We start from the raw sequence: 27,868 nt of genomic DNA on the forward strand, positions 1-27,868 counted from the left end.
TTTCTGGAATTGCAATGGAGCCAATACTCCAACCGGACTGTTATGACAGACTTTAGCGTGTGCGCAAACTTCACAAGCAGATACAAAATCTTTAATATAATTATACATTGATGGCCACCAAAAAAGGCTAGTAATAGCTTTCTGCATAGCTGTGAACCGCGGATGACCACTCATGATTAAATCATGAAACTCCTGCAACAGACGCAATCTTAGTTACACAGCTACAAATAATTTGGACCTAGGCGTGGCGAAAAGAGCAAACGATAGTGTTCTGCCTTCCTCCACGTATGATGCTGTGGGGGATTTAGCATTCAGCTTAACCCTCATCCATACTCAATTAAATAGACTAGCGTTCTGTAATCTTGATTTAATGGTGATGGTATGAACTTGATAGTGTGGTAAAAACTATAACACAATACAAAATGATGACAGTCAGTACTGGGTACATTAAAGAAACTAGCACTAACATAGTGATAATACAGGTTACAGTAAACAGGAATAAATGAGGTAAAGATCACAGCCACAGGCTCTATTCTATACAGAATGCATCAACCTGAGTACAGTGCAAGAGGCATTAACTAAATGGTGTATCTCAGAGCACAATACACTTCACTTTACAGTATTTTACACAAAACATGAAACTGTATTTGCTCTTACCGGAATCATCTGACAAGGGAAAAGTTGTAGAGAGTGTAGAGCCAGTCACACATCTTATCTGCTTCCCTGAAAGCCTGGGAAAACTGATTACAGGAACTCTTTCTCCCTGAGGAAGGAGGGGGGCGGTCCCTCAGCACACATTCTTAAAGAGGACAGACTGTTGTGACTATAAGAGTATTACTAGATGATGTGCAGCTTCTAAACAACATAAACAGACAACTGGTGACCTCTACAGGTTGCAACTAGAATAACTATGAACATTCCCTTAGATGCTCATGAGTAGACAGAACACTCCCCGCTTGGCATCAATGGATGCCACCATTTGACTCTTTTGGGGAAAGCAGCAACACGAGTTCGGTAACTGGCCTGAGGAACAGTTTGTTCTCTCCAAGCTTACCCACTCTAACCTCCATTTTGCATACTTTCCCATCCTATCTGGGAAAGGATTTGGTGGCTAGGCCGAGTGGCCACTCGTTTTGATGCGATTGACTGTTTTTCACGAGTACAACATCGCCGGGTTTGATGTTAGGATGGTCTTTCTGCCACTTCGTCCTGGTTTGTAGAGTGAAAAGATACTGTTTTCTCCATCTGTCCCAAAAGGCATTAGACATGCTTTGTACTTGCCTCCATTGTCTTCTGTAGAGGCCTTTGTCGTTAAACTCTCCAAGTGGAGCACTTGGGACACAGGTTTTCTGTGTGAGCAATACTGCAGGAGTAAGGACTATCGGGTCTCCGGAATCACTGGAAAGTGCTGTCAGCGGTCTGGCATTTATGATAGCTGAGACCTCGGCCAAGAATGTAATCAAACTCTCATGTGTGAGTCTGGTGTTCGCTTGCAAGAAGATAGTCTAGTATTTTGCGTGCTATGCCTATCATCCTTTCCCAGGCACCTCCCATGTGCGAAGAATGTGGTAGGTTGAAAGTCCAAGTGCATCCTTGCTCACCTAAGTACCTTTCTACATTAGTAACGTCTAGATTGGAAGGGATTTGGAGTTCTCTGGCTGCTCCAACGAACTTCGTGCCTCTGTCAGAGCGAATATGTTTCACAGGGCCTCGGATCGCGATGAAGCGTCGAAGTACATTTATGAAGCTCGATGTGTCCATAGATTCGATTACTTCAATATGGACAGCTCTGATGGACAGACAAGTGAATAGAACTGCCCAACACTTTGCTTCAGCATGGACTTTTCTAGTGCATCGTGTAGCCACAGACCAAGGGCCGAACACGTCTAGTCTGACGTTGGTGAAGGGGGGGTTCAGTACTAAGTCTGTCGGGTGGAAGATTGGCCATCTTCTGCTTTTGAAACATGCCACGAAGTTTGCGGCATGCAACACAGTTAAAGATGAGTTTGCTTACTCTTCTCTTCGCTCCAATTATCCATAGTCCGGTACGTAGGTTCCCTTCGGTAAACAAACATCCGTGGTGTCTCACTAGGACATGATGATGTTGTATGAGAAGGGTTGTGACATGATGAGGTCCTGGAACTATTACCGGGTGTTTCTCTGAAACTTCTACCTTGGCTTCTTGAAGACGGCCACCTATTATCAACAGTCCGTTTTGGTCGACTATCGGGTCGAGCTTCTTCAGCACACTGTCTCTAAAAACAGGTTGTCCCTTGTTGAAGTTGTCTATTTCTTTGTCGTAGACTTCCCTTTGTACTACACGAAGTATCGTAATCTTGGCCTTTTCTAGGTTGGGGGCGGTGAACGAATGTTTGCAGTGATGCCAACCTTTACAAGGTCTCTGACTCGTAGGTATTGCAGACTTGTAAGACTGAGCCACTTGAAGTAGGCAAGCGATGGCTCGAACGAGTGACTTCCAGGTTGAGAACCTGCTGAACCAATGAGATTCGAGGCGATGACCTGAAATCACTGTATGTAGGGCAGACACTTGAGGACGAAGCTCTTTGTCGGCATCTGGATCCACTAGTTTGAATGTATCAGGCTTGCTGCTATGGGGCGTCGAATAGTACAAGGAGGAAGGGCCTGTGAACAACACAGTGTCCTTAAGATGACTGGGTGCGACAGATCTAGTCACATAGTCTGCAGGATTGTGGTGAGTAGACATGTAGTGCCACTGATTAAGGCAAGTGGATCTTCTTATCCTCAGTACCCAATTGCTAACATAGACGTAGAAGCGTCGTGTCTCGTTGCAGATGTATCCCAGTACCACCTTGCTATCCATGTAGAATTTGGCATTTTTGATCTGCAGATTCAACCCATCAGAGATAAGTTTGGCCAACTCAACTGCAAGGACGGCAGCACAGAATTCCAGTCTGGGTATCGTGTGTTCACTGAGTGGCGCCAGCTTTGTCCGACTCATGACGAACCCGATATGGCTTTGTTCGTTCATGTCTGTGGTCTTTATATACACTACTGCTGCGATCACTTTGACTGATGCGTCACAGAAGATACAAAGTATTTGAGTCTTGACTTCTGTGGATGGCACGAGAGCATAGGGCCGTTTCACACGAAGGTCGGTCAAGGCTTCAAGAGACTTCCTACACTCTGTCCACAAGTCTGCCTTTTCTGCTGGGAGTGGATTGTCCCAATCAAACTTCCCTTGGGTGGAGTCTCTCAGCATCATTTTGCCTTGGATAGTTACTGGAGTTACGAACCCCAAGGGGTCGTACAGGCTGTTCATGAAGGAAAGAACTCCTCTGCGCGTGAAGGGTTTCTCGTCTTTGTTGATCTGAAAGGCGAGGGCATCCGTCTTCAAATTCCAAAGCAATCCTAGGCTCCACTGCATGGGAAGGGAGTCGATGCTTAGGTCTAAGTCCTTCAGATCGCTGGAATAGTCTTGAGAAGGAAAGGTTTCCATCAATTCTTTGCTGCTGGAGGGGATGTTATGTAACCTCAGGTTAGAAAGAGCGAGCATTTCTTGAGCCCTCTTCAGGAGGCTGATTGCAACCTTGTTTGTTGGTGTGGACAACAGACAGGCGTCAACGTAGAAGTCCTTTTCTACGAAGGATCTGACATCTGATCCGTACCTTTCTTTGCCCTCTTTGGCAGAATTTCGGAGGCCGTAGATAGCGACTGCTCGGGAGGGACTGTTCCCGAAGATATGGACCCTCATCCGGTACTCTGTGATGTCCTCATTGGGGTCATTATCACGGTACCAGAAGAACCTCAAGCAGTTTCTGTGGTCCTCCTTGACGAGGAAACAGTGGAACATCTGTTGTATGTCAGTCATAAATGCCACCGTATCTCTGCGGAAACAGACTAGCACCTCTAGGAGCCTGTTGTTGAGGTCTGGGCCTGACAGTAGGACATCTTTCAATGAGACGTCTTCGCATTTTGCGCTTGAGTCGAATACCACTCTTATCTGACCTGGCTTCTTAGGATAGTTCACTCCGAAGAAGGGTAAGTACCAACACTTCTCTGAATGCCGAAGTGCAGGTGCAATCTCCGCGTGTTTGTTCTCGAATATCTTCCCCATGAAGGTAAAGAAATGTTCCTTCGTCTCAGGCGACTTCCGAAGCTTGTGTCCGAGGGCGATAATTCGACTATAGGCCAGTTCCCGGTTGTTGGGTAGATGTCTTCCCGGGGTCGGAATGGTAGAGGTGCGACCCAACTGTTTGACTTGTCTTTGACTATCTCTCGATCCATGACGTCCAAGAACATCCTGTCTTCTATGGACACCGCTGTCTTGCCGTCTTCCTTTGTCCTGCGGAAAACTGCACATCCTATGTGGTCTTGTTCACCTTCACAGGCATGGTCTTCGTTGGAAGGAGATGAGAAAGGGCAAGGCAGGTGAGTGCTGCTTGGTAACTCCTTTACCAGCAGACTATTTGGACATGGCTGGAAGAGAGATGGACTTCCATTTTCTAGCGCGCTGGTGAGCATACTGTTGACTGAGGTCGGCTTGGTTGCTCCTCCTAGACAGACGTCTCCTATTATGACCCAACCAAGGTCAAGCCTCTGTGCATACGAAGCGTTCTGGAAGCCATTGATAGACTCTCTAGGCTTGTGGACTCTTAGTATATCTCTTCCCAAGAGTAAAGCTATTTGAGCTTCTAGGTCCAACTCGGGTATCAGGTGAGCTATACACTTCAGATGGGGGTGTTGTATCGCCACCTCCGGTGAAGGTATCTCAGACCTGTTTTCGGGAATTTGGTTGCACTCCAGGATGGTCGGTAGCGATAGGCAGGTCTGGTCATCTATGCACTCCACTTTGTATCCGGTAGCTTTCCTCCCCGCCGTCTCAATGGTACCTAAAAACATGTTTTCAGGGAGTAGGGAGAACCGGTGCCTACAACGCTGAAGTTGTCAAAGAAGATGGACTCGGCTAAAGACCTGTTACTTTGGTCATCCAGGATCGCGTATATCTTGATCGCTTTGTCCCTGTGGCCTGCTGGGTAGATTCAGACAAGGCAGATTTTTGAACAAGATCTTCCTCCCCCGAGCCCTCCGCAGATCTCTGTACATTTAGAAGTGACCTCGGGGGTGCCTTCGTCAGTGTTGTTCTGTCTCCCATTGTACTCCTCTGTCTGCGAGAGCACTCGAGGGGGTGGTCTAGGATGCAAGGCTGTATTGTGGTTCGTGCTGCTGCATTCTGCACATTTCACGCTAGCTTCACAGTTCCTGGCAAGGTGAGAGGTTGTGGCACAACATTTGAAGCAGATGTTATTTTCCTTAAGGAACACTCTGCGCTCCTCTAAAGACTTATCCCTGAAGGCTCTGCATTTTGGGAGAGGATGTGGTTTCCTGTGTAGAGGACACTGCTTACTGACATCTTGAGGTTTATTCTCTTCTGGAGGGGACCTATTCGCCTTGTGAGGAGGACCTGTGGAAGTAATGTTAGTTTTGTTGACTGCCACTGGTGTTCTACTAGCTTTGACACCGGGGGCAGTGGGATGTTTCTGATTTTAGCTTGTTGGGCGACAAAATCGACAAACACTGTAAAAGTGGGGAACGGTACATTATAAGTCTGTTTATAACGCGAACCATATGTGACCCACTTATCTCGTAGATTGTCAGGAAGTTTTTGAACAATCGGATTGACACCCCTGGCGGTGTCCAGGAATGCCAATCCAGGTAAATCCAATCCAGCTTTTGGTAACCCTTAGACGCTATTTTGGGAAAATCATCAATTCTCTTATATAAAGCATTTTCTATTGCTTCTATTGACCCATAACACTCATCAAGTCTTTCCCACACCTTGCGTAGACCTGTGTGTGGATGCTTTATATTAATGTCTCTGATTCTTTTGGCGTGTTCAGCGGACTCGCTTCCATGCCACTTTACTAGTAGGTCTAACTCCTCGCTGTAAGAAAGTTCCAAACCTCTGATGGCAATCTGGAATGAGGCTCGCCATGACCTATAGTTCTCAGCTCGATCGGTAAACTTTACAAGTCCCTGTTTAATCAGCTCCCGGCGAGCAAGGAGCTTTACAAAGTCCATGGTGGCTTGGTTATCGCTGATACGAGCTGGTGTGTTATAGTCACGTCTAGTGTGTGGTGTATCACCATACCTGTCGGACGTTTCTGGCTTTAGATAGTCTGTATGATACCTCTCTGGAGAGGAAGGTGTCTATTTGAGGAGGGACGGGGATTGTACCTTCTGCTCGGTAAAACTGTGGCTGTGGCCAACATCGCCGTGCTGGATGTCTTCTTTTTTGTAGTAGCGAAGTTTGGGGTTGGATTGTTGGTAATCGGCGTAGGCTGGTCGATGTAATGCGTGAGGGCTGTCATCTCTTCCGTGATGTCGGTTGACGTACTCTGAGACGCGCTGTACTAGATCCTGCTTTTCTAGATCTGGTCCCAGAACATTGCTGTTTCTCATAATCAGGATACTCCATTGCTTCCAAGTACTCTGCCTTGGCTATTGCGGCCGCTGCCTCTCTGTCGGTGGCAAGTCTTTCCAGAGACACTTGCAGACGAGCACTCTCTGCTTGTAGAAGAGCCGTTTATGATTCTTGATCTACTTGTCTCAACTTTAATTGCATCTCTTGCGCGGCGAAGGATGATCTCGTTTTGGCCGCCTCGGCTTCGGCGCGAGCGACTACAGCAAGCTCTGCTATTTATGACTTGCTAGAGCCTGCTCGTGACCTCGTTTTGAGTGAGGTCTTCGAGACATTAGTGCTTCCAGACATTGCGCGCTTAGCTGTAGACTGCTGAATACTTTGGCGGGAAACTGAGTCTATATGCGGACGGGCTTCCGCGTGGTGGGAATGGCGTTGTGCTTGCTGGGGGGGGGGCTGGGCTCTTGTTCTCTGTGGCTGTATGACGGCTGCTGTAATGCCCGTATGCGGTGCAGCGTGGGCGCTAGCGGTCCCGTACAGTCTGTTCAACCACCGCCTGCGGCCAGGGTCCGTTTTTACTGTTCTGCCTTCCTCCACATATGATGCTGTGGGGGATTTAGCATACAGCTTAACCCTCATTCATACTCAATTAAATAGACTGTAGCGTTCTGTAATCTTGATTTAATGGTGATGGTATGAACTTGATAGTGTGGTAAAAACTATAACACAATACAAAATGATGACAGTCAGTACTGGGTACATTAAAGAAACTAGCACTAACATAGTGATAATACAGGTTACAGTAAACAGGAATAAATGAGGTAAAGATCACAGCCACAGGCTCTATTCTATACAGAATGCATCAACCTGAGTACAGTGCAAGAGGCATTAACTAAATGGTGTATCTCAGAGCACAATACACTTCACTTTACAGTATTTCACACAAAACATTAAACTGTATTTGCTCTTACCGGAATCATCTGACAAGGGAAAAGTTGTAGAGAGTGTAGAGCCAGTCACACGTCTTATCTGCTTCCCTGAAAGCCTGGGAAAACTGATTACAGGAACTCTTTCTCCCTGAGGAAGGAGGGGGTCGGTCCATCAGCACACATTATTCTTAAAGGGGACATACTCTTGTGACTATAGGGCTATGTGCCCAGATGCGTTTTTGGTGCGGATTTGCAGCGCAGAAACGCTCCAGAAACGCATTGCATATCTTATCCCATGACTTCCTATGACATTCTGCAAGTTCTGTGCACATGGTCAGGATTTTTTCTGCGCGGATTTTACTCGCAGAAAAAATCCTGACATGATCAATTCTTGTGCATTTCTGCATGCAGATTTGCCTATACAATGCATTGGAAAAACGCATGGCAAAAACGTGTCAAAAACGCATTTGAAAACTGCATGCATTTTTCTGCCAAGGAGATGCAGAAATGCTCAGGAAAATTTCTGCTTCATTTCTGCATCGTGGGCGCTAAGCCTAAGGCTGCGTGCCCACTATGCATTTTTCAAGCGTTTCTGCGGCGGAATTTCCGCAGCAAAAACACTTAAAAAACGCTAGATAATCCGTCCCCCATGACAAGCCGCAATGTCAATGCCCATGCTGCGGATTTTCCGCAGTGTTTGTGCTGCGCTCAAAAATCCGCAGCATGTCCATTAATCCGCCATTGACTTGCATTGGACCGCGTGACATCCGCATCACTGCATCTCCAGATGTGGATATCACATGGTTCAATGTGCGGATGGTACCCAGGTCTGGAGAAGAGGAGACTCTCCTCCAGACCCGGGTACCATAGAACCTGTAAAAAAAAGAGTTTAAAATAAAAAATAAAGATTATACTTACCTTCTGATGTCCTCCCGGTGTTTTCTCCCCTCCGTCTGGTCTGCTGTATGGGTTGCGGTGTTGTGAAGGACCTGCCATGACGTCATTGAGTCATGTGACCCGTCACATGACTCAATGACGTCATTGCAGGTCCTTCACAACACCGCGAAACGCCCAAGACACCGGAGGGAGCAGCGAAAACACCGGGAGGACATCAGAAGGTAAGTATAATCTTTTTTTTTTATTTTTTACCATTCTTATTCTTTTTTTTTTTTTAACTAACTTGGTCACACTATATAAATCCATGCCGGCTGCATGGATTTATATAGTGTGAACAAGTTGTCAAGCACTTTTCCAAGTGATGCTAAAATCGCTTGGAAAAGAGCTTGATAACCCGCATGCAAAAATGCATGCAAAAACGCTTGACAAATGTGTAGCACCCTGAGGATTCGGCTGCTACAGGAGTATTGCACCTCAACCCAGAGGTGTGATATTCCACTCCCGGGCAAGGATGGAGTGTGGAACTGAGCTCGGTAGGCTGCATGCACTACATACATCCCATTTCCGAGGAGCAGACCGACGGTACTCCCACTTAGAAATGTGCAGGTACGACCGAGTCTGTTCCTGGCTGGAGTGGGAGGGGGGTGGTACATCCCAAGTAGTGTAGGGGCAGATAGGGGGAGCAGCCTGGGTAAAGTTAGGAGCTCATTGGGTGCTGGTCACCTGAGCTCACACATAGAGGGTGTATATAAGGTGGGCACCAACTAAGATCAGGGTCAGATGCAGAGGATCAGATGCAGAGAGTCAGTCAGCTGCAGAGAACAAGTCAGGAGCAGAGGAGAGAAGAAAGACAAAGACCCAGAGTGAGAGAGGAGAAAAGAGAGAGACCCAGAGCACAGAAGAGAAGGACTCTGAGATCCCAACTAAAAGCACCGGGTGAAGAGTCGGCATCAGGGTACCGGAACCCAAGCTGGTGGGGGTAAAAACATTCCCCAGCCAGAGACCGGAGACCGTGGGCAGCGTCTGCCACGGTCACCCATCACATCCACCCCGAAGGCACACCACATGAAGGGTCAGGGAACCCAGGGCCAAGGGTGTCCCAACAGAAGGCCCGAGGGAGCTGGACCTAGGTGGATTACTGGTGGGGACGGCCAGAGAACGGGACAGAAAGAGAGCTCAGGGCCACGCTCCGGACTTGTTTGGGGGTTGGCTGGATCCAGGACCTGGTGGACGCAGCACGGCTCGGGTGGTCACTAGCAGCTGGAGTGACCAGTACAACATCTGCAGTAAGTAAACACCCTTAACTGCACAACCCGACTCTGTCTTCACTGCCGTCTGCACTACACCACCACAACCCCCATCCTCTGCGCCTGTCCCCTCTGAGGCTATACCCCTCCCGTTGGGGGTTATCCCACCAAGCTGCGCATCCACCATCAGCCTCAGCAGAACCTGCTGCAGCGGCGGCCCCAGTGACCGCATCACAACGGGTGGCGTAGTCGACACAAAAGAACTCTTAATAACATCTGTAGGACTGCCACTTAACACTGAGTTTGACGCCCTGGGCACGGGCCGGGTCACAGCCGCTCGGAGACTACAAACCCCCCCCCCATCTGATCCGGTGCCGGGTATTCCCCTCAAAAAGGAATATGTCCCAGGGGGCGCGTCAACTTTGGCGTAGTCGGCAGGATTACGTGCCCGCAACACCCGGGTACTGCGTGCCTGAAGAAAGGTGCAAGTTTACCTCAGAAAGAAGTCTCCCGCCGGTTCCGGAGGGTCCACGCCATCGGACTCCATCACCAGTCGTTTCCCGCCGATTGTCCGCCATTTCCAACTTGTTCCCGCCATCTGCAGAGTTTCCCGCCACTGGGCGACGCTTCCCGCCAAAACCGCAGATTTCCCGCCTTGGAAGAGCAGCGGACGCCATTATGGGCGTGCCAAAGGAGGGCAGGAGGCCGCCTCCCATCGTGGGCCAGGACAGAAAATGGCGCCAAAAGTGGAAACCGCCCCCACCAACAGAGACTGTGATGCTGGAGGTGTCTGTCAGCGTGAAAGAACTACCCCTGGAGCTGACAGTCACCGAGTTGCCCCGGGACCGCCCTCGAAGTGGGAGGAGACGAAAGAAAAGAGCGAAGATGGGTGCCGCCTGGAGCAGTCTGGAGCGAGTGCACCCGGAGGCAAGTAGCCTGGAGAAGAATATCGGAGGAGCTCACCCGGAGATGTCCAGAGAGCAGAGCAGCACCGGCCCGCTGGCCAGGAGCCTGCTGGAAGAAGAGCAGAGCAGCACCGACCCGTTGGTCAGGAGCCTGCTGGACACCACGACCCCACTAGGCCTAGTGGAGGTCCTTGCACAGCTCCCCCGAGACCGGGAGTGTGCGCAGACTGCCCTGGAGGGCCTCGCACGGAGGATGGCCCGGGTACAGCGCGAGATATTGGCGGAATGGAGCCGGGAGATGGCCCAGCAAGCTGAAACCAAGACGCAAGCTGAAACCAAGACCCGGAGCACGCCAGCCGAGATGAGGAAGGAGACCGCCTCTGAGGATGGCGCGGGAGGACCCAAGGCCGGAGACGGCGCCGAGGAGGGAGCCGAACGCATGGAGGCAGGTAAAGGGGACGCCTATACCCCAAGCCGTGACACCGCTTACCTGCCCCAGCTCCCCGTCGCAGAGCCCGAAAGTCCCCCTGCTGTGCCCGAAAACGCCATGTCACCGACGCAGACTAGGCCCCAACCGGAAGCCGCCGCCGCGACCCCTGTGACGTCACACGCCTCGACCCCGAGCGTGACCAAGCAGGAAGTACCACCAGCCTGGTCGCAGGGCCTAGAATTCCCGGGCGCCGCAACACCAACAGCGCCCCCTACCTCTGCGGAGCCTCCGGCCTGGTCGCAAGGCCAGGTAGCCCAGGGCGCCGCCGTATTAACGGTGCCCTTCACCTTCCAGGTGCCCCAGGCCTGGCCGCAAGGCCTGGGCAACCCGGGCGCCACCACCACCGCGCCCGCACCCGTAAAACCAAGGGTGCCGCGTCTGGGAGAGGACTTGTTTGCCCAGCACACGTGGCCGGACGGGCAGCCTTTCATCTGGCCCCAGAAGTATTACGAACTGGAGCACCAGAGGAGGGTTGGGGCCATGTGTGCACCCCTGATTCCGGCTCCGAAGCCCGTAATAAGGATCTCGCCCCCGCTAGCGGAAGCACAGTTTGAGTGGGACCCCACCGGAGAAGATCTAATGGGGTTCACTCAGGAAACTAGGGCAGCTGCAGCAGAGCGTGCGGAGTGCTGCCGCCAACAGCTCGAGGAGTTTGCGAGGGAGCGGAGAGAGAGGCGGGTCCGGGAACAACAGGCCCAAATAAGGAGCGCCGAGCAAAAGAGCCGGACCAGGAGGGACCCCCGTGCAGCGCACAGTCCCCGTACCACCGGGACTGTAATCAAGTTTAACCAGCAGCACGGGTGGGGCTTCATCAGAGACAACAACACCCCCGGCGACGTCTTTGTCACGCGCAGAGATGTGGAGTCCCATCTGCCGGAGGGGCACAGAGGTCGTGACCTCTACATCGGAGACGAGGTCACCTTCACCCGGCACAAGTGTGCCAAAGGACCTTACGCCCTCCACGTACACCGCCTGACGGAGGAGGAGTTGCGGTGCGAGGAGGAGGAGCAAGAGGACCCGGACGGGTCTGAAGTAACAACCAGCTGTAAGCAAAGAGCAGGAGGAAGACGCCGTTGAGTGCGGCAGAGAAGTGATGTAAATAGTTACCCGACCGGGTACCAAAGAAACTGTTGATACTTATATATAGTCCCCGTTGGGACCAGCTGAGTGAACTGTTTACCCGTTAACCCCTTAATCCCACAGGCTGAGGACTGTGAGCAGCCATTCCCTTCCCTCTACCTGGCCGAGGACTGAGAGCGGCCAACTTCCCCTGTATATAGTTGCGCGTCCTAAAGCGCCCCCTACCGGTTTTATGGAAAACCAGTTTTTCTAAGAGACTGTCGCACTTTTCCCGGACACACGTTGCACAGTGTCCGGAGAAGGAACCTGAAACAAGAGACGACGAGAATGTTTATATGAAAAGTTTTATATATATAATGTTTTATATGTTTTATTATGTTTATATGAAAAAAAAAAAAAAAAAAAAATTTGTATGTTTTGGTGATGTTTTATGTCTTACAGCCCGAGGACGTGCTGTGATTTACCAGGGGGGAATGTAGCACCCTGAGGATTCGGCTGCTACAGGAGTATTGCACCTCAACCCAGAGGTGTGATATTCCACTCCCGGGCAAGGATGGAGTGTGGAACTGAGCTCGGTAGGCTGCATGCACTACACACATCCCATTTCCGAGGAGCAGACCGACGGTACTCCCACTTAGAAATGTGCAGGTACGACCGAGTCTGTTCCTGGCTGGAGTGGGAGGGGGGTGGTACATCCCAAGTAGTGTAGGGGCAGATAGGGGGAGCAGCCTGGGTAAAGTTAGGAGCTCATTGGGTGCTGGTCACCTGAGCTCACACATAGAGGGTGTATATAAGGTGGGCACCAACTAAGATCAGGGTCAGATGCAGAGGATCAGATGCAGAGAGTCAGTCAGCTGCAGAGAACAAGTCAGGAGCAGAGGAGAGAAGAAAGACAAAGACCCAGAGTGAGAGAGGAGAAAAGAGAGAGACCCAGAGCACAGAAGAGAAGGACTCTGAGATCCCAACTAAAAGCACCGGGTGAAGAGTCGGCATCAGGGTACCGGAACCCAAGCTGGTGGGGGTAAAAACATTCCCCAGCCAGAGACCGGAGACCGTGGGCAGCGTCTGCCACGGTCACCCATCACATCCACCCCGAAGGCACACCACATGAAGGGTCAGGGAACCCAGGGCCAAGGGTGTCCCAACAGAAGGCCCGAGGGAGCTGGACCTAGGTGGATTACTGGTGGGGACGGCCAGAGAACGGGACAGAAAGAGAGCTCAGGGCCACGCTCCGGACTTGTTTGGGGGTTGGCTGGATCCAGGACCTGGTGGACGCAGCACGGCTCGGGTGGTCACTAGCAGCTGGAGTGACCAGTACAACATCTGCAGTAAGTAAACACCCTTAACTGCACAACCCGACTCTGTCTTCACTGCCGTCTGCACTACACCACCACAACCCCCATCCTCTGCGCCTGTCCCCTCTGAGGCTATACCCCTCCCGTTGGGGGTTATCCCACCAAGCTGCGCATCCACCATCAGCCTCAGCGGAACCTGCTGCAGCGGCGGCCCCAGTGACCGCATCACAACGGGTGGCGTAGTCGACACAAAAGAACTCTTAATAACATCTGTAGGACTGCCACTTAACACTGAGTTTGACGCCCTGGGCACGGGCCGGGTCACAGCCGCTCGGAGACTACAAACCCCCCCCCATCTGATCCGGTGCCGGGTATTCCCCTCAAAAAGGAATATGTCCCAGGGGGCGCGTCAAATGCTTCTACCTGGCGGGAAAAATACATGTAAAAACCGCAAGGGAGAAGGGAGAAGCAGAAAAAATATGCAGCATTTCTGCATCGTGGGCACATAGCCTTAGAGTATTACTAAATGATGTGCAGCTTCTAAACAACATAAACAGACAACTGGTGACCTCGACAGGTCGCAACTAGAATAACTCTATGAACATTCCCTTAGCTGCTCATGAGTAGACAGAACAGATAGGACTTTACGGATCTCAGCTTCAACCTCCAAGGATATCACAGAAACCACAATGCCCTCAGGGAGAATGGAGGTTTTGGAGGAGAAACAGAACTAAAACTGCTTGGATCCCGGCCTGAAAGTGATAGAGAAATTGAATCTAGAGAAAAATAGGGACCCTCTGGCCTGTCTAGGAGTTAGCCATTCAGCTGATTCAATATAAGCTAAATTCTGCTGGTCAGTGACCACAGTGATTTGATGAACTTCTCCCTCCAGAAAATTTCTTCAAACTTTAAAGGCTGATTTAACAGTGAGTAACTCACAATTCCCAACCACAAAATTTATTTCAGCAGATGAAAATTTTCTTGATAAAAAAGCACATGGCCGCAAATTGGTCAGAGTCTTGGAACATTGACATAAAACGGCCCCAACCCCGATCTCCGAAACATCCGCCTCCACAATGAATGAAACATCCACCTCCACAATGAATGGTTCTTGGGGATCGGGTTGGATTAGAACAGGAGCAGACATAAAACACTCCTTCAATTTTTCAAAAGCCCCAATAGCATCTGGTGACCAAACCTTGAGATCTGCCCCCTTATATGTGAGGTCAGTAATCTGAGAAAAAAAACCTAAATAATTTCCTATAACAGTTGGTGAATCCTACAAAATGTTGCAACACTTTCAGGTCACTAGGTTGGACCCAATCTATTATGGCTTTCACCTTCCCAGGATCCATCGTAAACCCATCAGCTGATAAAATTACCCCCAGGAATGAAACTTCCTGAACAGAAAAAAAAACATTTCTCAATTGTAACAAAGAAAGAATTCTCCCTCAACCTTTCTAATAGAAGACGGACATGTTCCTGGTGAGAATCCAAATCAGGAGAGAAAATTCTATCATCAAGATAAATCACAAGAAATCTCCCGATGTAATCAGAGAAATATCATTCAGAAAGTCGTGAAATCCTGTTGGTGCATTGGAGAATCCAAAGGGCAGGAGAAGATTATCGAATAAAACCTCAGCACCGTACACCTCGTACACACGCGGCTCTGCACACCTTATACACACACGGCTCCACTTCGTACACCTCGTACACACGCGGTTCCGCTCCGTACACCACGTACACACAGGGCTCCACTCAGTACACACGGCTCCGCTCCATACACCTCGTACACGTGCAACTCCGCTCCGTAAACCTCGTACATGTGCGGCTCTGCTCCGTACACCTCGTACATGCGTGGCTCCGCTCCGTACACCTCGTACACACGCGGCCCCGCTCCGTACACCTCGTACACACGCGGCCCCACTCCGTACACCTCGTACACGCGCGGCTCTGCTCAGTACACCTCGTACACGCGCGGCTCTGCTCCGTACACCTCGTACACAGGCGGCTCCGCTCCGTACACCTCGTACACAGGCGGCTCCACTCCGTACACACGCGGCTTCGCTCCGTACACCTCGTACACACGCGGCTTCGCTCCGTACGCCTCGTACACACGCGGCTTCGCTCCGTACGCCTCGTACACACGCGGCTTCGCTCCGTACGCCTCGTACACACGCGGCTTCGCTCCGTACGCCTCGTACACACGCGGCTTCGCTCCGTACGCCTCGTACACACGCGGCTTCGCTCCGTACGCCTCGTACACACGCGGCTTCGCTCCGTACGCCTCGTACACACGCGGCTTCGCTCCGTACGCCTCGTACACTCGCGGCTCCGCTCCGTACGCCTCGTACACACGCGGCTCCGCTCTGTACGCCTCGTACACACGGCTCCGCTCCGTACGCCTCGTACACACGCGGCTTCGCTCCGTACGCCTCGTACACACGCGGCTTCGCTCCGTACGCCTCGTACACACGCGGCTTCGCTGCGTACGCCTCGTACACACGCGGCTCCGCTCCGTACGCCTCGTACACACGCGGCTTCGCTCCGTACGCCTCGTACACACGCGGCTTCGCTCCGTACGCCTCTTACACACGCGGCTTCGCTCCGTACGCCTCGTACACACGCGGCTTCGCTCCGTACGCCTCGTACACTCGCGGCTCCGCTCCGTACGCCTCGTACACACGCGGCTCCGCTCCGTACGCCTCGTACACACGGCTCCGCTCCGTACGCCTCGTACACACGCGGCTTTGCTCCGTACGCCTCGTACACACGCGGCTTCGCTGCGTACGCCTCGTACACACGCGGCTTCGCTCCGTACGCCTCGTACACACGCGGCTCCGCTCCGTACGCCTCGTACACACGCGGCTCCGCTCCGTACGCCTCGTACACACGCGGCTTCGCTCCGTACGCCTCGTACACACGCGGCTTCGCTCCGTACGCCTCGTACACACGCGGCTTCGCTCCGTACGCCTCGTACACTCGCGGCTCCGCTCCGTACGCCTCGTACACTCGCGGCTCCGCTCCGTACGCCTCGTACACACGCGGCTCCGCTCCGTACGCCTCGTACTCACGCGGCTCCGCTCCGTACGCCTCGTACACACGGCTCCGCTCCGTACGCCTCGTACACACGCGGCTTCGCTCCGTACACCTCGTACACACGCGGCTCCGCTCCGTACACCTCGTACACACGCGGCTCCGCTCCGTACACCTCGTACACACGCGGCTTCGCTCCGTACACCTCGTACACTCGCGGCTCCGCTCCGTACACCTCGTACACGCGCGGCTTCGCTCCGTACACCTCGTACACGCGCGGCTTCGCTCCGCACACCTCGTACACGCGCGGCTCCGCTCCGTACACCTCGTACACGCGCGGCTCCGCTCCGTACACCTCGTACACGCGCGGCTCCGCTCCGTACACCTCGTACACGCGCGGCTCCGCTCCGTACACCTCGTACACGCGCGGCTCCGCTCCGTACACCTCGTACACGCGCGGCTCCGCTCCGTACACCTCGTACACGCGCGGCTCCGCTCCGTACACCTCGTACACAGGCGGCTTCGCTCCGTACACCTCGTACACAGGCGGCTCCGCTCCGTACACCTCGTACACAGGCGGCTCCGCTCCGTACACCTCGTACACAGGCGGCTCCGCTCCGTACACCTCGTACACAGGCGGCTCCACTCCGTACACACGCGGCTTCGCTCCGTACACCTCGTACACACGCGGCTTCGCTCCGTACACACGCGGCTTCGCTCCGTACGCCTCGTACACACGCGGCTTCGCTCCGTACGCCTCGTACACACGCGGCTTCGCTCCGTACGCCTCGTACACACGCGGCTTCGCTCCGTACGCCTCGTACACACGCGGCTTCGCTCCGTACGCCTCGTACACGTGCGGCTTCGCTCCGTACGCCTCGTACACGTGCGGCTTCGCTCCGTACACCTCGTACACGCGCGGCTCTGCTCCGTACACCTCGTACACGCGCGGCTCTGCTCCGTACACCTCGTACACGCGCGGCTCTGCTCCGTACACCTTGTACACACGCGGCTCTGCTACATCCACACTGTAAACCCCTCCTGACCCCACACATAACCTTCAGCTCATCCAGCACCATGACAACCAGCACAGCAGAGTCCTGCATCCACTGAGGCCCCTGATCATGTGACCCCTGACTCCTCCCCTCCTGTGACCTCATCACAGCTCCTGTGCGCACAGAGCAGCCATATATGTGGTGGCGGCTCTGCAGGTAGAGGTATGTGGAGACCCCATTACTGGGCGCAGGGGGCATTAACCCCTTCAGCACTGAGGGTCTCTGAGGGTCTTGTGTTGCCCCTTTATAAGAATCATAAGGTTTCTGTTCTGTTTCCTGTAATAGATACATACGACCCAACTATGGAGACAAGAAGGGAGGAAACGTATTGTTCTCAGGGTACAGGACATACAGGCATAACTAGGGTATGATGGGACCCGTTGCGAGCTTTCGACCACCCCCCATCCTGATATATACAGTGGGTACGGAAAGTATTCAGACCACTTTACATTTTTCACTCTTTGTTTCATTGCAGCCATTTGGTAAATTCTAAAAAGTTAATTTTTTTTCTCATTAATGTACACTCTGCACCCCATCTTGACTGAAAAAAAACAAGAAATGTAGACATTTTTGCAAATTTATTAAAAAAGAAAAACTGGGTGTTTTTTTGGTGTTTTTCATGTAATATATGGAAGCCTACAGGAAAATGCTAAAAGAAACATAATATCCAGGAAAAAACCACTGTACATGGAGACATTAGCATCAAATAACTGTCTTGTTCTTACAAACACGCTCTTATAAATGAGATCTAACGTGATAAAAGATTACAACCTGGGAAAGACGGGAAACATTCATATAGACGGTCGGTGATGATGGAGTCAGTGACGGACTCTGGCCATATCTGTTTCTAGAGCCGTATTAGAAGATGAAGATGTCGTCCTCATCATGAAGTTGTTATTTCTCATGCCATGTGTAATGTATATGACGAGAATTAGCGTTATGGAAGATGAGTCTATAAGAAACGTATTCAGCTGCCAACTCCGAGGAAGAAACTGCTTGTTGTCTGTGGCCTAAAATATATAGGTTTTATTAGTACGTCAGGGACAAAAGCAGAATGTTGTAAAATAATAAAAATACCATTGCTGCTTGGGTTTCTGGGTGATTCTTACTGAAGCAGTGGCCAACTTAGCCAGTGATTGGAAGTATGGAGGAGATGTCTAAGTCAGCAATTCAACTTATGTTCCAGTCCATAAAAAACTAGAGAACACAACATCTACACATTCTATCTCCTGATATATTTCCCTTATTGTCTCCAGTAATTGTATTATTACACAGAATTCTTTATGATGTTACATCGCCTCATCTTCTTCTCATTCAGGTTTCTACAATATCAGATCCTCTCAGTGAAGATCTTCTATATTAAGAGAATTTGTTGAATCACCTATCAAGGATGGATATGGACAGAGACAAGATGGTGGAGAGGATATTACACCTCACCCTAGAGATCCTCTTCCGGCTTACTGGAGAGGTGAGAGATTCTGATGACGTCACATTACATCATTCTTATCTATGGGAATAACAGATGGACAGAACTGGAGAGGTGAGGACTCTGGAAATGTCTGTAGTGAGATTTATTAATGTGTCTCTCCATAACCAGGATTACACAGTAATAAAGAAGACTTCTAGTGAGCGCTGTCAGGACCCTGTGTCTGAGGGATGGGGAAGACCCCTGAGCCCAATCACAGGACCTCCACCTCACCCCCTGATACACGAGGACATCAATGACCAGATCCTAGAACTCACCTACAAGATGATTGAGCTGCTGACTGGAGAGGTGACACTGCTGGGAATGCTGGGACATTATACAGTAACGCTATGGAGGGATCGGGGGGTGACGGTATCATTGTTGTGTCAGGTTCCTATAAGGTGTCAGGATGTCGCTGTCTATTTCTCCATGGAGGAGTGGGAGTATTTAGAAGGTCACAAAGATCTGTTCAAGATAATGATGGAGGTTCCCCAGCCCCTCACATCACCAGGTAATAGACAGGACTAAATACACACGGCCTATAATTATCTGTATGTAAAGAATGAATTCAGCCCCTGTATGTGTTTCCTCCAGATCTATCCAGTAAGAGGGCAACACCAGAGACATGTCCCCGACCTCTTCTTCCACAGGACTGTAAACAAGAAGATCCCAATGTTCCTCAGGATCATCAGGTAGATGGAGAGAAGGTGTCATGAGATCTCCCCTATGATGTGTACAGTCATGGCCAAAAGTTTTGAGAATGACACCAAAATTATATTTTCACATGGACTGCTGGCCTCTGGTTTTTATTAGTGTTTGTATGATGTTTATATCACATACAGAAATATAATTGAAATCATATTATGAGTACCAATAGGTTATATTGACAGTTAGAATGAGTTAATGCAGCAAGTCAATATTTGCAGTGTTGCCCCTTCTTCTTCAAGACCTCTGTAATTCTCCCTGGCATGCTCTCAATCAACTTTTGGACCAAATCCTGACTGATAGCAGTCCATTCTTGCATAATCAATGCTTGCATTTTGCCAGAATTTGTTGGTTTTTGTTTGTCCACCCGTCTCTTGATGATTGACCACAATTTCTCAATGGGATTAAGATCTGGGGAGTTTCCAGGCCATGGACCAAAAATCTCTATGTTTTGTTCCATGAGCCATTTAGTTAACACCTTTGCTTTATGGCAAGGTGCTCCATCATGCTGGAAAAGACATTGTTGGGCGCCAAACTGCTCTTGGACGGTTGGGAGAAGTTGCTCTTGGAGGACATTCTGGTACCATTCTTTATTCATGGCTGTGTTTTTAGGCAAGACTGTGAGTGAGCCGATTCCCTTGGCTGAGAAGCAACCCCACACATGAATGGTTTCAGGATGCTTTACAGTTGGCATGAGACAAGACTGGTGGTAGCGCTCACCTCTTCTTCTCCGAATAAGCTGTTTTCCAGATGTCCCAAACAATCGAAAAGGGGATTCATCAGAGAAAATGACTTTGCCCCAGTCCTCAGCAGTCCACTCCCTGTACCTTTTGCAGAATATCAGTCGGTCCCTGATGTTTTTTCTGGAGAGAAGTGGCTTCTTTGCTGCCCTCCTTGAAACCAGCCCTTGCTCAAAGAGTCTCCGCCTCACAGTGCGTGCAGAAGCACTCACACCAGCCTGCTGCCATTCCTGAGCAAGCTCGGCACTGCTGGTAGTCCGATCCCGCAGCTGAAACAGTTTTAAGATACGGTCCTGGCGCTTGCTGGTCTTTCTTGGGTGCCCTGGAGCCTTTTTGACAACAATGGAAGCTCTCTCCTTGAAGTTCTTGATGATGCGATAGATTGTTGACTGAGGTGCAATCTTTGTAGCTGCTATACTCTTCCCTGTTAGGCCATTTTTGTGTAGTGCAATGATGGCTGCACGTGTTTCTTTAGAGATAACCATGGTTAACTGATGAGAAACAATGATACCAAGAACCAGCCTCCTTTTAAAGTGTCCAGTGATGTCATTCTTACTTAATCATGACTGATTGATCGCCAGCCCTGTCCTCATCAACACCCAAACCTGTGTTAATGGATCAATCACTAAAACGATGTTAGCTGCTCCTTTTAAGCCAGGACTGCAATGATGTTGAAATGTGTTTTGGGGGTTAAAGTTCATTTTCTGGGCAAATATTGACTTTGCAAGTACAGTAATTGCTGTTAAGCTGATCACTCTTTGACATTCAGGAGTATATGCAAATTGCCATTACAAAAAATGAAGCAGTAAACTTTGGAAAAATTACTATTTGTCTCATTCTCAATACTTTTGGCCATGACTGTAGATGGCTGTGAAGGTCTTGTGCTCAGTCTTGTTTTATCCACCAGTATTATATGTTTTATACTTGTGTAATGAGAACGGTGGAGATGGCAGGATTAGAGCTGATCATAGATGTGACTTCTCCATCTGTCTGTGACTTATATATTTGTTTCAGGGTGAAGATCTGACCCATATTAATATTACAGAGACATATGTGAGGGGTGATGAGCGGTGTAAGGAGGAGATTCTTACATATGACTACCCAGGTGAGTAGTGACCACTAAATGCAGAGAAGTCACAGATTCTTCTCAGTCACCGGTTTAAGACCCCTCAGCTCTGCACTATTATAAAAAGTTCTACTTCAATATCTAATATTTCTTCTTGAATTTATCTGACATAAAATATTGTCCCTTACGATAGTTTAGATGATGAAGAGCCCCCGAGCCCCAGACTCTAATTACCCCAGAGAGGTTTCTCCACTAGTTACTCACTATTTACTGAGAAGACTGTTCAGTTCGATCATTTCAGTAGATGTTATTGTCTATACTCACAGTTTTTGACTACAGCAGTTCGTTCCCAAAATCCTCTGATTTAACCCCTTCCTGCAGACAGTTTTTTGTTCCTAATCAGGTTCCATTTTTCAAATCTGACGTGTGTCACTTTATGTGGTGATAACTTTTGGAATTCTTCACAAAGGATAATAGGAAACAAATGGACCTTACAAATTATTTCCAACTACTCTTGAATGTGACAATCCCCTATATATGGTTGTACACTACTGTCTGGGCACATGGCAGGATAAGAAGGGAAGGAGCGCCATTTAGCTATTTGAATGCAGATCTTGCAGATCCCAGAGGAGATGGGACACAACATTTGCAGAAACCTTAATATGACAAAATGGCAGAAAACCAGAGCAATAGAAATCCCCATAAAGTGACTTCATTTTGGAAATTATAACCCTCAGTGAATTAATCTATAGGAGTAGTGACTATTTTGACTCCACGGCCACTTTCTGGACATTAGCTTGCAGTCGATGTTGGAGAGTAAAAATTGCCCATTGGCCATTTTATTCCCCAACACATAGTGCCCAGATTGTGCTCCAGGAGACACACACTGTAAATGAAGAGGGTTCTTCTCATTATAGTAATGCCAAATACATGGATGATAAATGTGGTTTGGACGCACTGCAAGGCTCAGAAGAGAGGGGGAGATTTGACTTTGGGAGAGCGGATATTGCTGGATTGGTTTATGGATGAGTAGAAGTTTTTATTGGTATCATTTTCATCTACATAACATTGTTTGGTGGCTTCTTATTCCATATTTGGGAGGCAGAATGAACAGTTGAACACCACGATCCAATGGTTCATCCTATGAAGTTTTCTATTAGACTGTGAATTGTCATTCTGTCAATAAGTTGTCATTTCTACAGACATTTTAAGTAGAAATGTTCAAAAATATAAATTTCCAGGTTGTTTTATTCAAAATTAATAATTGGTTTTTTTTCTTGGCAGATGACTGTACCTGGAGATCAGAGGGACAGGAGATATTTATATCGGATGATCTTGAGATCCCACAGGATACAATTGAAGTGAATGCCATTTCTCCAGATTTACCATCATCCCTTCAAAGCAAAGATCTGTCATCTGATTCTATGAAACAGGTCCTGTCTTCTGATTCATTACTGACTACTAAGGAAAGTCAAAATAAAAAAATAAGGATTGAAAAACGAACTGCTCCTAAAGCAAAGAAGTCATTTTCACTGCCAGAAAATGGAAATAGTTTTACCCTCGAAAAGTCTGTAAGTCAAAAAATACACACAGTGGACAATAGATTTTCTTGTTCCAAATGTGGGAGATGTTTTAACCGTAAATCAGTTTTGGTTATTCACCAGAGAACCCACACAGGGGAGAAGCCTTTTTCATGTTCAGAATGTGGGAAATGTTTTAACCGGAAAACCGATCTTGTAAGACATCAGATAATTCACACCGGGGAGAAGCCTTTTTCCTGTTCAGAATGTGGGAAATGTTTTAACCAGAAATCATATTTTGTTATTCACCAGAGAACTCACACAGGGGAGAAGCCTTTTTCATGTTCAGAATGTGGGAAATGTTTTAACCGGAAATCCAAACTTGTTAGACATCAGAGAACTCACACAGGGGAGAAGCCTTTTTCATGTTCAGAATGTGGGAAATGCTTTTGCAATAAATCAGCTTTGGTTAAGCACCAGAGAAGTCACACAGGGGAGAAGCTTTTTTCCTGTTCTGAATGTGAGAAATGTTTTAACCGGAAATCCGAACTTGTTAGACATCAGAGATCTCACACAGGGGAGAGGCCTTTTTCCTGTCCAGAATGTGGGAAATGTTTTAACCATAAATCAGTTTTGGTTAATCACCAGTGATCTCACACAGGGGAGAAGCCTTTTTCATGTTCAGAATGTGGGAAATGTTTTTACAATAAATCGGCTTTGGCTAACCACCAGAGAACTCACACAGGGGAGAAGCCTTTTTCCTGTTCTGAATGTGAGAAACGTTTTAACCAGAAATCAGCTCTTGTTAGACACCACAGAACTCACACAGGGGAGAAGCCTTTTTCCTATTCTTTTTTTTTAATCCAATAAATTTTTGAGTTTTTTCATTAGTTTTTTTTTTACAAAACAAGAAACCGGTACATACAATAATAAAATAACATACATGCATCTCTCCGATATATCCTTTCAGCTTGCCCATTACCGTCTGATAACTTGCAGTTACTATATCTTACAATTAACATTCCACATTCTTGAAATCTCTTATATAAGCATAATATTGTAATAAACATTGTAAGCCTATACACATATAGGTGTGCTATATTACCCAGACCACATGTTAAGGAATTCCAATACACAATGAAACATTAGACCTCGTCAATGCCTCCCTTCCTCCATAAGTCAAATTGTCTCTCCAGCAATAACCCCCTTGATGGCATTCCAGGTGTATCCAACCATAAGCCTCATATTTTCTCAAATTTATTCATTGAGTTTCGTTTTTTATATACCCCTTTTTCTAATCTGATATTAGTTATCCTATTTTTGAGTTCACTAATTTCTGGGGGTGAGGGGTTAATCCATTTGGATGCAATATGTTTCCTAGTTTGAAATAAAATACGTAAAATCCCTATTGAAATTGGGTCAAATTCCATATAATCTTGTAATATACCTAATAGGCATTTTTTGGGTCTGGTTGAATATATATTTTATATTCCCTCTTTATAATAGACAGAACTCCTTTCCAGCATTTACCTGACTCCCGGCATTCCCATAGCGTATGTAATAGGCCCGCATCATCCATTTTACATCGTGGACATTCAGCATCAGTCCGGTATCCTATGTTACATAGGAATCTTAGTATTTCCCTTCTCTAATACCAACTGAACAAAAGTATTATTTTTTACCCAAAAGGGAGTCCATTTTGATTGTGCATTAAATGAATGCCGAAACTATAAATATCTATAGAATTGTTTGTCAACCCAAATCCCCCCTTTAATTGATCAAAGCACTTAAGTATCCCTTCAGACAATAGGTTTTATATCGTATATACCGTATTTTTCGGACTATAAGATGCACTTTTTTCCTTCAAAATTTTGGAGGAAAGTAGGGGGTGCGTCTTACAGTCTGAATGTGGCATATAAATAATACTCTGGCTGGTTGGGGAGCGGGGCACAGGAGGCAAGAGCCGCCTGCTGCAGCCTACACTGTGCTTGGTGCTAAAGAAAATGACTATTCACTGCTCCCCACGCCCATGGGGGTGAATATTCATGGTCTTTAGTAGCGGGCACACGCGATCGCTCAACAGCAGTATCCGCGCTGCAGCTACACTGTGTGCCGGCTATTAAGGAGAATGAAGTCACAGCTCCCCATGCACACAGTTCTGGTGTGGGGAGCAGTGACTATTCCCGCAGCTCATCTCACCTTGTGAGGGCGCATGGTAGTGAGATCAGTTGCTGGTAGACAAGATTCAGCGATGGAGCAGAGGGGAGGAAGGTGAGTAGAAGTGTTTTTTGTTTTCTTTTTGCAGCGTGATGGAGATAAGGGTTGCCATGCATACCAGGAAGAGGGACGAGGGGTGCCATGTATACCAGGAAGAGGGACAAGGGGAGCCATGCTTGCCAGGAAGAGGAATGAGGGGTGCCATGCATACCAAGAAGAGGGATGAGGGGGGCCATGCATACCAGGAAGAGGGATGAGGGGGGTCATGCATACCAGGAAGAGGGATGAGGGGGACCATATATACAAGGATAAGGATGAGGGGGGCCTTGCATTCCAGGATAGGGATGAGGGGTGCCATGCATACCAGGATAGCGATGAGGGGGCCATGCATACCAGGAAGAGGGATGAGTGGTGCCATGCATACCAGGAAGAGGAACGTGGGGGGCCTTGCATACCAGGATAGGGATGAGGGGTGCCATGCATACCAGGATAGGGATGAGGGGGCCATGCATACGAGGAAGGAGGATGAGGGTTGCCATGCATACCAGGAAGAGGGACAAGGGGTTCCATGCATACCTGGAAGAGGAACGAGGGGTGCCTTGCATACCAGGATAGGGATGAGGGGTGCCATGCATACCAGGATAGGGATGAGGGGGCCATGCATACCAGGAAGAGGGACAAGGGGTGCCATGCATACCAGGAAGAGGGATGAGGGCGCCATGCATACCAGGATAGGGATGAGGGGGGCCTTGCATACCAGGATAGGGATGAGGCGTGCCATGCATACGAGGATAGGGATGAGGGGTGCCATGCAAACGAGGATAGGGACGAGGCATCCCATGCATACCAGGATAGGGATGAGGGGGCCATTCATACCAGGAAGGGGGATGAGGGGTGCCATGTATACCAGAATAGGGTTAAGGGGGGGCCATGCATACCAGTATAGTGATGAGGGGCGCCATGCATACTAGGATGGAGATGAGGGGTGACATCCATGCATAACAGGATGCACGGGTGCCATGCATACCAGGAAGAGGGATGAGAGGGGCCTTGCATACCAACAGGGATTCGGAGTGCCATGCATACCAGGATAAGGATGAGGGGTGCCATGCATACCAGGATAGGGATGAGGGGGCCATGCATACCAGAAGGGGGATGAGGGGTGCAATGCATACCAGGAAGGGGATGAGTGGTGCCATGCATACCAGGAAGAGGGACTAGGGGTGCCATGCATACCAGGAAGAGGGACGAGGGGTGCCATGCATACCAGGAAGAGGGACGAGGGGTGCCATGCATACCAGGGGTGCCATGCATACCAGGAAGACGGACTAGGGGTGTCATGCTTACCAGGAAGAGGGATGAAGGGTGCCATGTATACCAGGATAAGGATGAGCGGTGCCATGCATACCAGGATAGGGATGAGGGGGCCATGCATACCAGAAGGGGGATGAGGGGTGCCATGCTTACCAGGAAGAGGGATGAGGGGTGCCATGCTTACCAGGAAGAGGGATGAGCGGGGCCATGCATACCAGGAAGAGGGATGAGAGGGGCCATGCATACAAGGATATGGATGAAGGGTGCCATGCATACCAGGATAGGGATGAGGGGTACCATGCATACCAGGATAGGGATGAGGGGGGCAATGCATACCAGGATGGGGATGAGGCGTGCCATGCATTCCAGGAAGAGGGATGCCATGCATACCAGGAAGAGGGATGCCATGCATACCAGGATAGGGATGATGGGGGCTATGCATACCAGGATAGGGATGAGGGGTGTCATGCATACGAGGATAGGGATGAGGGGGGGCATGCATGCCAGGATAGGGATGAGGCATGCCATGCATACCAGGATAGGGATGATGGGGGCCATGCATACCAGGATAGGGATGAGGGGTGCCATGCATACGAGGATAGGGATGAGGGGGGCCATGCATGCCAGGATAGGGATGAGGCATGCCATGCATACCAGGATAGGGATGAGGGGTGCCATGCATACGAGGATAGGGATACGGGGGGGCATGCATCCCAGGATAGGGTTGAGGGGTGCCATACATACCAGAAAGGGGGGTGAGCGGTGCCATGTATACCAGGAAGAGGGACGAGGGGTGCCATGCATACCAGGAAGAGGGACTAGGGGTGCCACGCTTACCAGGAAAAGGTATGAGGGGGGCCTTGCATACCAGGATAGGAATGAGGTGGGCCTTGCATACCAGGATAGGGATGATGGGTGCCATGCATACGATTTCCATGACCACGACTCCGACTCCCTCATACATGGCTCATGTTTAAGTGATGAATTTACTGTAGCACAGATTCATCTCAGCTAAAAGTCCAGACCTTTAGATCAGGAATAGGACAGACATTTATAGGACATTTCAGAACTTTCCCAAATTCTTATGAAAAAATATTCCACACAAACTGCATTTTACTACTGTACCCAATTTATTATATATTTTAGGAGTGGAGTCCATTTTATTCTGACTCCACTAAAATGGTCTCCGACTCCGACTCCACAGCCCTGATGCATACCAGGATGGAGGGGTGCCATGCATACCAGGATAGGGGATTGGGGTGTCACGCATAATAGGAAGGGGGGCATATACAGTATACCAGGATGGGTGATATTAACAGAATTGGGGGACATTACCCCTATAACAGTGTCAGCAGCAGACTCCCTTCCCCATAACAGTGCATCATGACCACATTTTTTGCTTACATTTTTTTTCTATTTTCCTCCTCGAAAACCTAGGTGCGTCTTATGGTCCGGTGCATCTTATAGTCCGAAAAATACAGTATACCTTTATCATCCAACTGCGAAA

General features: G+C 49.2%; 1 pseudogene; it reads left to right on the top strand.

The window, feature by feature from the left end:
* Window positions 1–24,061, top strand: part of LOC141191506 (uncharacterized) — a 73,015-nt pseudogene extending 48,954 nt beyond the window's left edge.
* Window positions 24,062–27,868: the final 3,807 nt, after the last annotated feature.

Source organism: Phyllobates terribilis, unplaced genomic scaffold, assembly GCF_046119375.1.
Source record: "Phyllobates terribilis strain yellow unplaced genomic scaffold, ASM4611937v1 Scaffold_46__1_contigs__length_10046794, whole genome shotgun sequence".
Lineage (NCBI taxonomy): Eukaryota > Metazoa > Chordata > Amphibia > Anura > Dendrobatidae > Phyllobates > Phyllobates terribilis.